General features: G+C 43.4%; 1 non-coding gene across 1 annotated transcript; it reads right to left on the bottom strand.

Annotated features, from left to right (window-relative positions):
- Positions 1–12,799: 12,799 nt before the first annotated feature.
- Positions 12,800–12,910, bottom strand: LOC132233939 (U6 spliceosomal RNA). The gene has a single exon (XR_009452787.1). It is a non-coding gene; the product is annotated as a U6 spliceosomal RNA (small nuclear RNA).
- Positions 12,911–13,133: the final 223 nt, after the last annotated feature.

Genomic DNA, 13,133 nt, shown 5'->3' with positions numbered 1-13,133 from the left:
GTCATAATGGTTGCTTAGGCTTTTATATATATATAGATGTACCTTCTTTATATAGCAACGATTTAAGCAAATGAATGAAAGACGGAAAAACTTCAGAGTGCCGGGGCTCATGACGGCCTGGAACTGGACTTTAAACTTATATCCCATTTCCTTGTACAGATGTACAGTAATTTATTTCATCCATCTTCTGGTGAACTTTCAGGTTGTTTTCACTCTTTGAACATTGCAAACAATGCTGCCATGATTATTTTTATAAATATGTTATTTTCCACATCTGTCAGTGTATCTGTTAAATAACTCTTTAAAATGGAATTCCTGGTTCAAAGGGTAGAAGCATTTTAAATGTTGGCAGATACTGTCAACTTAAGGCCATGTTCTTACTAGTGTTAACTACAGTTGTTTAACATGCAGTCACTGAAGATAAATGAGGAAAATTGATGATTAGCAAACAAAGCAAAAATATCTGCATGATATCACTTATGCTTTCTCACCTCATTGGGTGATGGTTACTTCTTTCAGAAAGGAGGAGGGGTTCCAGACAGGAATTTTCTTTCTCTATCAAGGGTTGGGTAGGTCCTAAAAGGAACAAAGCAGTCATCAGTCCCTTTGTATTCAGGGCAAAGTGGGAAACACCAAAAAATCTATTTTGTCATCCTTGTCCCAAATCAGATGCCTTCCTGTGGTCTCAAACATCTGTGTGACAAGTGGGACTTCTGTTGTAGCTCACAATCCAGTCACTGTTCTAAACTGCACCCGGCCCACTGCGTCTCAGCCTCAGATAAAGTCTTCAGCCAGAGGCTGTTCCCTTCTGTTCTGTTCAGGCAGCCGCACAGCCAGTGAATTTCCAGCTGGGATCAGGCGGCAAGAGGGAAATGTCTCGCACTTCATCTGTCAAGGCCTTCTGCACCCCAGTGTGTTTTCTCCTCTCATGGGTCCCTGATTGGGAAACCTTTTCTGAAGCCATTTGGGAAGGTGACCCACCTTTACATTTCCTTTCCTACTTGTACGTTAGTTAAGGTTAGGGAAACAGGAGTGGCTTAATGGTGACTGTAAATCGGGGGTGGGGGTGGGGATAGGGGCGGGGGGGGGGGGGGGGGGACATCCGGCCCACAGGTCCGCAAAATCATTTGGTCTGGCCCTGCCAAGGCATTAAGGGTGAGCTAACTAAATGTTTGACCAAATAGAGCAGGCTAATTTTTAAGCTGATAATTTTATATGGCCCACAAATGATGCTATACATATCCAAATGGCCCTTGGCAAAAAAAAAAAAAAAAGTCCCCACCCCTGGTCTAAATGAAGACAGAACCTCTCCATCCACAGAGCTCAATGCTTCTGTTTTATTATTTTCATGTCAGTAATTCTTTAGTAGATAAGCTTCCTGCTGTGTTCTAAGCAGCCATAGGCAGCATCTCTTTCTCTCCTGACCTCCCTTCCTTTCATCTTTCTTTCTTCCAAAAGACTAATCAGATGGGTGGGAAAATCTGAGCAAATCCCAGTAGGAGTGTGGCAGGAGTGGTCTGAGTCAACCAGGCCATGGATAAAGTTCTAGGTGCTTTTTAATTTGGGAGTGGGGCTTTTCTCACAACCTCTCATTGTAAATTACAGTCAATATTCTAGTGCTTGCAGGCTAAATAAGAGGTTCAAAAGGATTATGTTAAGAGTAAATTATATACAATGACTCCTAAAAGTAAATGCCTTTTTAAAAATGTCTGTACTTAGAAGATTTGGCTTCTTTTATTTTATTTTTAATATATTTTATTGATTTTAGAGAGGAAGGGAGAGGGAGAGAGAGATAAAAACATCAATGATGGCCGAAACTGGTTTGGCTCAGTGGATAGAGCGTCAGCCTGCGGACTGGAAGGTCCCAGGTTCGATTCCGGTCAAGGGCATATACCTGGGTTGCGGGCACATCCCCGGTGGGGGATGTGCAGGAGGCAGCTGATAGATGTTTCTTTCTCATCGATGTTTCTGACTCTCTATCTCTCTCCCTTCCTCTCTGTAAAAAATCAATAAAATATATATTTAAAAAAAAAAACAAAACCATCAATGATGAGAGAGAATCATTGACTGGCTACCTCTTGCACGCTCCCTACTAGGGATCGAGACCGAAACCCAGGCATGTGCCCTTGGCCAGAATTGAACCTGGGACCCTTCAGTCTGTAGGCTGATGCTCTATCCACTGAGGCAAAGCAGCCAGGGCTTGGTTTCTTTTATAATTCAACCAACTTTAATATTAGCAACTTGTTCCAGGAAAGTCAGACTGCTATCTAGTTGATGGGTATCTACTGAAGTTCAGGTTCAGGAGGGAAAAAAGAAAAAAGTAGCTTAAACGTTTTTTGTTTGTTTGTCTCCTCAGTCATTACCCACAGGATTCTGAGAAGTTGTAGGAATATGCAGGCACAGACTCAAGGCTCAGCTTTCTCTCCAATGTTGTGGAAAGGGACTGTACATCACGGGGCAGAGCCCCAGCTTAAACTTTTTTGTTGTCGTTTTTTTTAAATATATTTTGTTGATTTTTTACAGACAGGAAGGGAGAGGGATAGAGAGTTAGAAACATCGATGAGAGATAAACATCGATCAGCTGCCTCCTACACACCCCCTACTGGGGATATGCCTGCAACCAAGGTACATGCCCTTGACCGGAATCGAACCCGGGACACTTGAGTCCACAGGCTGACGCTCTATCCACTGAGCCAACCCGGTTAGGGCCCAGCTTAAACGTTTTAAGCCCTAGTTTAACAGGCCAGCTAGTATCATAAAGATTGTGTGTATTTATATTCAAGTCTACAAAGGCCTGATAAGTTCCTCTGTCTACCTAATGAGTTTCTCAGGAGCCTATCAGAATTTACTGGGGAGTGTTAATACCGCAGCACACTGCTTTCTGTGGTGCCAGTAGAGAAATGTCCGCATGCCTGCTGCTGTCCTCGGGGACAGCAGAAATGAAGTCATTGCATTGGAGAATGAATCATGTGCCCAGGATATACTTCTTCACCCTGAACACACTGACTCTCCCAGGTTAGGTCTCTGATCAGGCCCCTGGAAGGGTTCTAGCAGCCAGGAGAGGGTGAGGCAGAGGTGCCACTTAAGGAACACTGCGTTTGTAATATTTGAGGTGGTAATGACCAAGGCTGGTGTGCAGGCTGAAGTTCAGATTTGCCTGTCAGAAGGTGAATGCTGGGAGGTCAGTGTTAGAATGGAGAGCCAAGAACTTGGCAGCAGGAAGTGCCGCTATAAACTAGAGCAGTTTCAGGAATGTAAGGCGGGGAGGCACTATAATGTTCAAGAGAAGAAAGTGTTTTTGACTTCAAGGATATGCTTGATTAACAAATTAATATTTTAATTCAAGGTGAATAGGGGGAAGTTTTCTTTTCAAAAATAATAGAAGAGAATATCTAACCCATTTCCAAAGCATCTTCAGGTTTTATTAACCGTCAACAAAGGCATGAGTGAGAAGAAAACTCCTAAAAACTTCCTTATTACCTCTTATGTATAAAAATGTTTGTAGTCATGTTTTAATGGAACATTACCAAAAGTTGACCTTGGAGAACCAAGATGGCAGCATAGGTTAACTCTGGAGATTGCTGCCTCGAACAACCAATTCAAGGGTACACCTAAAAGACGGAACGGACATCATCCAGAACCACAGGAAGGCTGGCTGAGTGGAAATTCTACAACTAGGAGGAAAAAGAATATCATACCCAGACTCAGAGGAGGCGCAGTGCTGAAGTGAAATACTCAGGTGTGGAGTGCATGCGCGGAGCGGGCTGGCGGCGGAGGGCGCGGTTGTTGTTTTCAATCGGGAGGGAGTTTCAGACTCTGAGATCCAGATCTGGGCGAGTCTCTAGGGACCCAGACTCAAACGGGAGAAGTGGGACTGTCTGGCTTCGGTCAGAACTCGAAGGCAGCTTTCTCTCCGAGGTTTGCAGTGGTTGCTGGGACTCTGTGAGGCAGAGCCCCTAGGGACGGAACTGAGAGCAGCCATAACTGCTCACTCCGCCCGCCCTGTTTGATCCCGTGCGACCCATCCCGCCCAAGCCCTGCACAGAGCCATTTGCCAGATAGCCTCAGGCAAAGGCTAGATTAGCACCTCCCCAGAGGACAGAAGTTTTCCCACTGCAGACACAGCTGACTCTAACAGCCAGTTGGCCTGGAGGTCAAATCACCCCAGTATTAACTACAACAATCAAGGCTTAACTACAACAAGACTGCTCACAAAGACCACTAGGGGGTGCACCAAGAAAGCATAAAAAAAAATGCGGAGACAAAGAAACAGGACAAAATTGTCAATGGAAGATATAGAGTTCAGAACCACACTTTTAAGGTCTCTCAAGAACTGTCTAGAATCTGCCGATAAACTTAATGAGATCTACAAGAAATCTAATGAGACCCTTGATGTTATGATAAAGAACCAACTAGAAATTAAGCATATACTGACTGAAATAAAGAATACTATACAGACTCCCAACAGCAGACCAGAGGAGCGCAAGAATCAAGTCAAAGATTTGAAATGCGAAGAAGCAAAAAACACCCAACTGGAAAAGCAAAATGAAAAAAGAATCCGAAAATACGAAGATAGTGTAAGGAGCCTCTGGGACAGCTTCAAGCGTACCAACATCAGAATTATAGGGGTGCCAGAAGATGAGAGAGAGCAAGATATTGAAAACCTATTTGAAGAAATAATGACAGAAAACTTCCCCCACCTGGTGAAAGAAATAGACTTACAGGGCCAGGAAGCGCAGAGAACCCCAAACAAAAGAAATCCAAAGAGGACCACACCAAGACACATCATAATTAAAATGCCAAGAGCAAAAGACAAAGAGAAAATCCTAAAAGCAGCAAAAGAAAGAAACTCAGTTACCTACAAGGGAATACCCATACGACTGTCAGCTGATTTCTCAACAGAAACTTTGCAGGCCAGAAGGGAATGGCAAGAAATATTCAAAGTGATGAATACCAAGAACCTACAACCAAGATTACTTTATCCAGCAAAGCTATCATTCAGAATTGAAGGTCAGATAAAGAGCTTCACAGATAAGGAAAAGCTAAAGGAGTTCATCACCACCAAACCAGTATTATATGAAATGCTGAAAGGTATCCTTTAAGAAGAGGAAGAAGAAGAAAAAGGTAAAGATACAAATTATGAACAACAAACATGCATCTATCAACAAGTGAATCTAAGAATCAAGTGAACAAATAATCTGGTGATCATAATAGAATCAGGGACATAGAAAGGGAATGGACTGACTATTCTTGGGGGGGAAAGGGGTGTGGGAGATGCGGGAAGAGACTGGACAAAAATCGTGCACCTATGGATGAGGACAGTGGGTGGGGAGTGAGGGCGGAGGGTGGGGCGGGAACTGGGAGGAGGGGAGTTATGGGGGGAAAAAAGAGGAACAAATGTAATAATCTGAACAATAAAGATTTAATTAAAAATAAATTAAAAAAATAAAAGTTAAAAAAAAAAAAGTTGACCTTTACTAAGGGCATGCCAGGAAAATCTACCTGTCATCTAGAGACTCTAGAGCAGCGGTACTCAACCTGTGGGTCGTGACCCCTTTGGGGTCGAACAACCCTTTCACAGGGGTCTCCTAAGACCATCGGAAAACACATATATAATTACATATTGTTTTGTAATTAATCACTATGCTTTAATTATGTTCAATTTGTAACAATGAAATTGGGGGTCACCACAACATGAGGAACTGTATTAAAGGGTCGTGGCATTAGGAAGGTTGAGAACCACTGCTCTAGAGGAAGTAAGAAAAGGAGCTGTTTGAAAAATGTGACAAGTTTGTTAAATTTCTAAACAACTTAATCAATAAACAAAAGAACAAATTGTGTGGCTCAACTCTCTGGGAACCTATAACCAACATACGTAACTCCCCCAACACAGGCATCTGTCTTAGGTCTTGAAAATTATTACTTTTATCATGGTTTTTATCCTGAATATTTCTTTGTTCCCACAAAGCTCACCTTGCACCTGCACCCTCTCAATATACATTCTCATACCACAATCTTTGAGTAAAGAAAATACAGTTTCAGGCTAGCTGTTTCTTTTGATAAACATAAAAGGTAAGTATGGGAAAGCGAGAGAAATTAATTTTTATTCCTTTCCCATCTGGCTTTTGCAAAGCAAACTGCAGGAGAATAGAGTATAGTCTCAATCAGCGTGCATTGTATTTCTGCCTGTCTCTCCCTCACTCTGCTCAGGATTAAATGTTCCCCTTGTCCTCAACCAAAATGGAAATATGATCTCATGTTTGTTTATTGTGTTGACTTTGTATTTCCTAGGTCAATAGGGTGTAAGTTTTGATTTACTGATGTGACTTGTTCCCACAGAAACTCTTTGGGGAGGTTGCTGGAAGCATATCCAAGTGCCGCTGAATCTCTTAGGTAGACAGTATAAAAATAGAATGGTGCTTGGAGTTGCTGAAGTGGCATCATTGAGTAGTAACATCTCTAAGCTCCAGGTGCAAGTCCAAGGATTCTGTCAACAGGGCTGCCAAATACTCATTAAACTAAGTGGATATCAATGCTATTCTTAAATCTTTGATCTTGGGATGTTTCCAGTAAGAAGAAAGGGGGGGATATATTCCAATTCCTATACAAAAATACAAAAATTCAGGTCACATTAAGCAAGAAATTATCAAGAAAAAAATTACTGTATCTCAACCAGTGTCTGTCTGTGTGTGTGTGTATTCTTTTCTCTCATTGTCACTTTTCTATGTAAAAAATAAAAAAAAACATATTTCAAAGGACAAAACAGCCTATTTAAATAAGATACATCAAGATGAAGAGATTCATAATAGCCACTACAATTTTCTTTGATAAAGGAAAGTTTTCAACATAGAAAACAGGATAATTTTATGAAACTGTGGAGTTTCAAATACATAGAAAACATAAGAGAAAAAATAAATTATTGTACTTCTGAAACCAACAATGCCATTTCATTTCACAGCCATCACATTGGCAGCAATTTATCTTTGAAGGTTGAAGATGAACACAGCCAGTAATTCCACATTAAGGTAGGCACCACCAGACACACTCTTCTGTACGTGTACCATGAGATACCTACTAGAATGTTCACAAAAGCCTTGTTTGGAATAGTGAAACAGTGAAGGAAAACAAAAGTGGATACTGCCTTGGATTATCTAAATATATAAAAGCCCAGAGACCATTATGGCGGAACAACCGGTTGCTATGACATGCATTGACCACCAGGGGCAGACACTCAATGCAGGAGCTGCCCCCTGGTGGTCAGTGCGCTCCCACAGTGGGAGCACTGCTCAGCCAGAAGCTGGGCTCACCGCTGGCGAGCGCAGCGGTGGTGGTGGGAGCCTCTCCCATCTCTGCAGCAGTGCTAATGAGTGGCAAGCCAAGTGGTAAGGAGCAAGCAGGTGGGTGGTTAAGAGCGATCCGAGGGGTCCTGGATTGTGAGAGGGCGCAGGCTGGGCTGAGGAACATCCTCCTCCCCCTGCACGAATTTCGTACATCGGGCCTCTAGTATTTTAATAATGGGCTGTACTGCAATTAGGTACGTGAACTGAAGCTACCTATCCTATCTAATAAAAGAGAAACATGGTAATTGGGGTACGACCGCTACCCTTCCCATTGGCTAATCAGGGTGATATGCAAATTAACTGTCAGCCAAGATGGCGGCCGGCAGCCAGGCAGCTTGAAACTAACATGAGGCTTGCTTGCTTCAGTGACGGAGGACTGCAATGTTCCCCGCCTGCCACTGCAGGCCTCTGAGCCTGCAGTTTCAAACATTGTAACAAATATAGACGCTAAAAAAAAAACCAGAAACCAGCTTTCAGCGAGCTGGGATCTCAGAGCTGGAGTTGATACAGAGTTTCGATTGTAGAACCTAAACAAACCAGATACCTGCTTTCAGGAGCGGAGGCCTAAGAGCTGGAGCCTCAGAGCTAAAGCTGGCCCAGAATAAAAAAAGAAAAAAAGGAGCAGTTGGGAGCTTCAGTCCCAGCCTGAAAACAGCCCTCAGCCCCTCACCCAGACTGGCCAGGCACCCCAATGGGGACCCCCACCCTGAAGGGTGTGTGACCAGCTGCAAACAGCCATCATCCCCTCATCCAGGCTGGCCGGTCACCCCAGTGGGGACCCCCACCCTGATCTGGGACACCCTTCAGGACAAACCAGCCAGCCCCCACCCATGCACAAGGCCTCTATTCTATATAGTAAAAGGGTAATATGCCTCCCAGCACCGGGATCAGCGGAGCCACGAGGTCTCCCAGCACCGGGATCAGCATGACAGGGGGCAGCGCCCAAACCCCCTGATCTCCCTGTGGCTCTGTGCATGACAGGGGGGAGCTCCCCAACCCCCTGATGGGCCCTGCTCTGTGTGTGACAGGGGGGAGCTCCCCAACCCCCTGATCGGACCTGCTCTGTGCATGACGGGGTGGCGCCGCAACCTCCCCATCGACCCTGCCTTGAGTGTGACAGGGGGCGGTGTCCCAACCCCCCAATCGGCCCTACCCTGAGCCTGACTGAGGGTGGCATCGCAACCTCCCGATCCGCCCTGCTCTGTGCATGACAGGGGGCGGTGCCCCAATTCCCCAATGGGCCCTGCTCTGAGCCCGACCAGGGGCTGCACCTAGGGATTAGGCCTGCCCTCTGCCACCCGGGAGCAGGCCTAAGCCAGCAGGTCGTTATCTCCCGAGGGGTCCCAGACTTCGAGAGGGCACAGGCCGGGCTGAGGGACCCCCCTCCCCCCCGAGTGCACAAATTTTTGTGCACTGGGCCTCTAGTATCAATATAAATTTCATTCAAGAACAATGTTGAGCAAAAAGTGTCATTGCAAAAAGATATATTCAGGTTACCATATATATTCAAAGAAATACTATGTATTTTGGATCTATACATATTAATAAAAGTGTAAAATATCCACAGGAAAATGGACACCATATTCAGGACTGTGGCGAGGGAGAATGGAGAATGGGGTCTGGGAGAGATACTTGGGGGTCTTCAACTATAACTGCAGTCTTTTAATTTTTTCTTTAAAAACTCAATGCAAATAGGGAAAATGTGAAAAGACTTTCTGTTTTTTTTTTTGGGGGGGGGGCGCGTGTCAAATGATCTTTACTTGGAATTTTTTCCTGTGTAGTTCTTAACTAACTGGGCAACCCACTGCACCACTGCTATATTCTGAGGCTGACAGGTTGGTGGCCATCAACACTGCAGCCCACAGACCGGGCAGTCCTCAGCATCTCTTTATGGTTCCAGGGAGTTCTCTAGTTAAAGATCGGTGCTGCCTCAGTCAGGCAATGTTGACGATCTCATAAAAAATATTTCCCTTGAGCTCAATGGTGTGTTTGTTTGTTTTTGCCAGGTCATTGCACTTGCCGTTCTTTCTACCTAGAGCATTCTTATTCTACTACCCGTATTGCTGGTGCCACACTTCCCTCTGATCTTTGCTTAAACATCACCTTCCCAATGATGAGATCCCTGACTACCCTACTGAAAAGAGCAGCACATGCCCCCACCCCCACCCAGGTTCTCCCAATTACTTTCCCTGTTTTTGTCCCGTTATCACCATGTGACCGCCCACATATTTTCTCATATATTGTGTTTGCTTCCTATTTCCCTCTATATTTTCTCATATATTGTGTTTGCTTTCTATTTCCCTCTATTTTTTTGCCTGTCTTATTCACTACCATATCCCTGTCCCTACATCTATGTCTAACACATAGTAGCTGCTCAATAAGTATTCGTTAAAAATGGATAAATTAACTAATAGTGACAGAAAGCAGGTCATGGTTGCCGTGAGCTGGTGAGTCCAGGGAATTGACTGGGAAAGGATCCAAGGAACATGTTCTATATCTTGATTATGTATTTGATTACACCGGTGTATACATTTGTTAAAACTCATTGTCAATATACACTCAAATAGGTACATCATACTGTAAATAAATTATATCTCAATGAAGGGAATTTTTTAAAACTAACCATTTGCTTAAGATCTCAGCATTTGCAAAGCAGTACATGTATAATTCAAACTCAGGTGTGTCTGAGTCCAAAGTCCCTCATCTTTGTATGAGATATGCCACCTCCCTAACCTCTGCCCTACCTCTTCACCAGAAGGCTCGGTCTCACTTGTTTTCAGATGTACACATCTCTGAGACAAACAATACCTTTTCGGTTCTGTTTCTCCCACATTTTTAAGACCTTGGAAACATGAATCATATAGATGGTTAGACTGTGTGTGTCTCCCTCTGGGAGACATGGTATAGAACAAAAAATTAGAAATCCCCACAGCCTGTTTTCTAGGACAAGAGTCATTATCTCTCAGAGGCTCAGATTCCAAATCTAAAACCAGATACTTGACAGATACTCCATGATACTTAATGGTGTGATGGTCACTTTTATTTGTCAACTTGCTAGGCTATGCAGTACCTAGTTATTCAATCAGTGCCAAGTGTTTCTGTGAAGGTATGTTGTGGATGTGATAAACACCTGCAATCAGGTGACCTGAAGGAAAGGACATTATCCTCTATAATCTGGGTGAGCCTGATTCAATCAGTTTAAAGTTCTAAGAACAGAATTGAGGTTTCCCCAAAGAAAAAGACACTCTGCCTGTGGACTGAAGTGTCCACTCCTCCCTGAGAATTTCCAGCCTACCTTGCAGGCTCTCTCATGGCCTGCCCTGTGGATTCCAGACCTGTCTCCCTAACCCCCAAACTGCCAATTCTTTGCACTAAATCTCTCTTTTTCTCTGCATATGTGTGTCACATATATGAAAAGCATGCAGAAGTCCTGAAAAAATGTCATTTCTTCCAACTGTGAGTGTCCTAATGGTAACCCCTGGGGCTAATTAGTTCCCAGGCATTCACATTGCTAAACTGGACTTAGGGTGTCTGCAGGGCTGAGCCCTGAATGATCATGGATATGTTGCCATCTCTTCCCTCTCCCTGCCTATGATGGAGTGGGCTTATTATTGATCTCTATATCCAAACTTAAGCCCTTCCTTATCCCTCTAACCTTTGCCCCTGGTTCACCTTTCACTGAGTCCCGAGTGGTGAGTACCACCTGAATTTCCTACTTCTGTGCCCAGTCTGCTTTATTGGAACCCTAGTGGTCACCATCTCTGGAATTGAAATGCTTGTGTCCTTTGGAACCTGCATGAATAGCTCTGCCTGTCCAGCTGGTTAGGCTTCTGCAGTCAACCCTGGCAGCCAAGCCCATCTTGCCATCCTACCCTGATGGGCAGATCTCAAACCTTCCCCACCTCACCAACTCCATGCAGCCCCAGCGGAGCATCAGGCTTCCAAGTCCAATGGCACAACCTAGAAAAGATGATTAGAAAACCAATTCCAGTTAACTATGAGTGGCTCAGCCACAGAGAATAGGGCTTTTCCAAAAGCAAGTAAGACCCAATTTTCCAAAACTGAGATTGGAATTATTCAGTGTGTGTGTGTACACGCTGAACTTTGTGACTGATTATTTTCAGAAATTAAATTCTTTGTCAGCTAGCTGTTTTGCTGTGTTATCCATAGTTCTTAACCATTCTGTACGTAAAGCTAATTGCAATATATGCTAAATTCTGTAAACTTACATACCCAAGGTGCTTAGCAAATACTGAGTTTTTAAAAACTACTCATTTTAGTACAATCGGTGTGGCTCAGTGGTTGAGCATTGACCTATAAACCAGGAGGTCACGTTTCAATTCCCCATAGGGGCACATGCCTGGGTTGCAAGCTCCATCCCCTGTAGGGGGTGTGCAGGAGACAGCCAATCAATGACTCTCTCTCAACATTGATGTTTCTATCTCTTTCTCTCCCTCTTCATTCCTCTCTGAAATCAATAAAAATATATTTTAAAAAATGAAAAGTTAGCCGAAACTGGTTTGGCTCAGTGGATAGAGCGTCGGCCTGCGGACTGAAGGGTCCCGGGTTCGATTCCGGTCAGGGGCATGTACCTGGGTTGCGGGCATATCCCCAGTGGGAGATGTGCAGGAGGCAGCTGATCGATGTTTCTCTCTCATCGATGTTTCTAACTCTCTATCTCTCTCCCTTCCTCTCTGTAAAAAATCAATAAAATATATTAAAAAAATGAAAAGTTAAAAAAAAAATTCATGTTAGTCATGAATTTCAACTTCCTTCACCACAAAAACCTTACATCCAAGTTGTGAACAAGAATGACTAACTTGATATTCTTTTTCTTGCCCCACTTCTCCCTTGATGATACTTCAAGCAGTGGTTGAAAACAAACAACAAAAAAGGAGAGGTCTTCATTATTTCTAAATTTAATAGTAGAGATTCCTGCACCCAATCACTGTATTCTTGGCCAGATCACTTACTGTCCTTGAACTTTATTGAAAAAGGAAGGCAACTAGGCTGATATTTTTCAAAGACCCTTTTAGCTCTAAAGTCCCATCCATGAGCCTATGTGCTCTGGCCTTAAAAAATCAAAGTCGTGTTTGATATGCCCATTCACCTAAGGAAGGAGGACGAGGCCAGGCCCTCCGAAGTCCTGGGGGCATGTGGCTCTCCTAAGCTCCACAGGCAGCTGGCAGTGGGTTAATCAGTAAAAATGTGGCCAGTGCAACATGTGAGCCCCTTGCATATCACAACACAAAGAATGCCCTTCCTTTCTCTTTCTAGAACAAAGAGGGATTTCAACTAAAGAAGAAAGGCGCTTTGGGCAATGAAAAGGAGGAGGTGGGACAATGTTTGTTTTATTTTTCTCCTTGGTGGTGGGAGGGAAATTGTCAGAGAATGGAAGATGCCATGAGGTAGATGGCTAATTGTCCATTTACATATCCTCTTTGGAGAACGGCATATTCAAGTGTTTTTGTCCATTAAAAAAAAAAATAATGCGTCCTTGTGCAGCGGCCATGCTAATCTTTTCTGTGTCATTCTAATTCTAGTATTATGTGCTGCCAAAGTGACAACACTTTGTCTATTTTTTAATTGGGTTGTTTGTGGTTTTGTTGTTGAGTTGTAGATCTTTATGTATTCTGGATATTAATTGCTTATTATATATATGATTTACAAATATTTTCTCCTGAAACAATTGTTTTTAAGTTGGTGTGTTTTAATTTTTTCAAGCCAGAGCACACATAATTTATGACTTAAGTGATACATGCTTATGCTATATTTTTAAAAAACATTAAAAAA

Source organism: Myotis daubentonii, chromosome 4 (assembly GCF_963259705.1).
Source record: "Myotis daubentonii chromosome 4, mMyoDau2.1, whole genome shotgun sequence".
NCBI lineage: Eukaryota > Metazoa > Chordata > Mammalia > Chiroptera > Vespertilionidae > Myotis > Myotis daubentonii.
The sequence above is the reverse complement of the archived record's forward strand: the minus strand, read 5'-3'. Positions and strand labels throughout refer to the sequence as shown.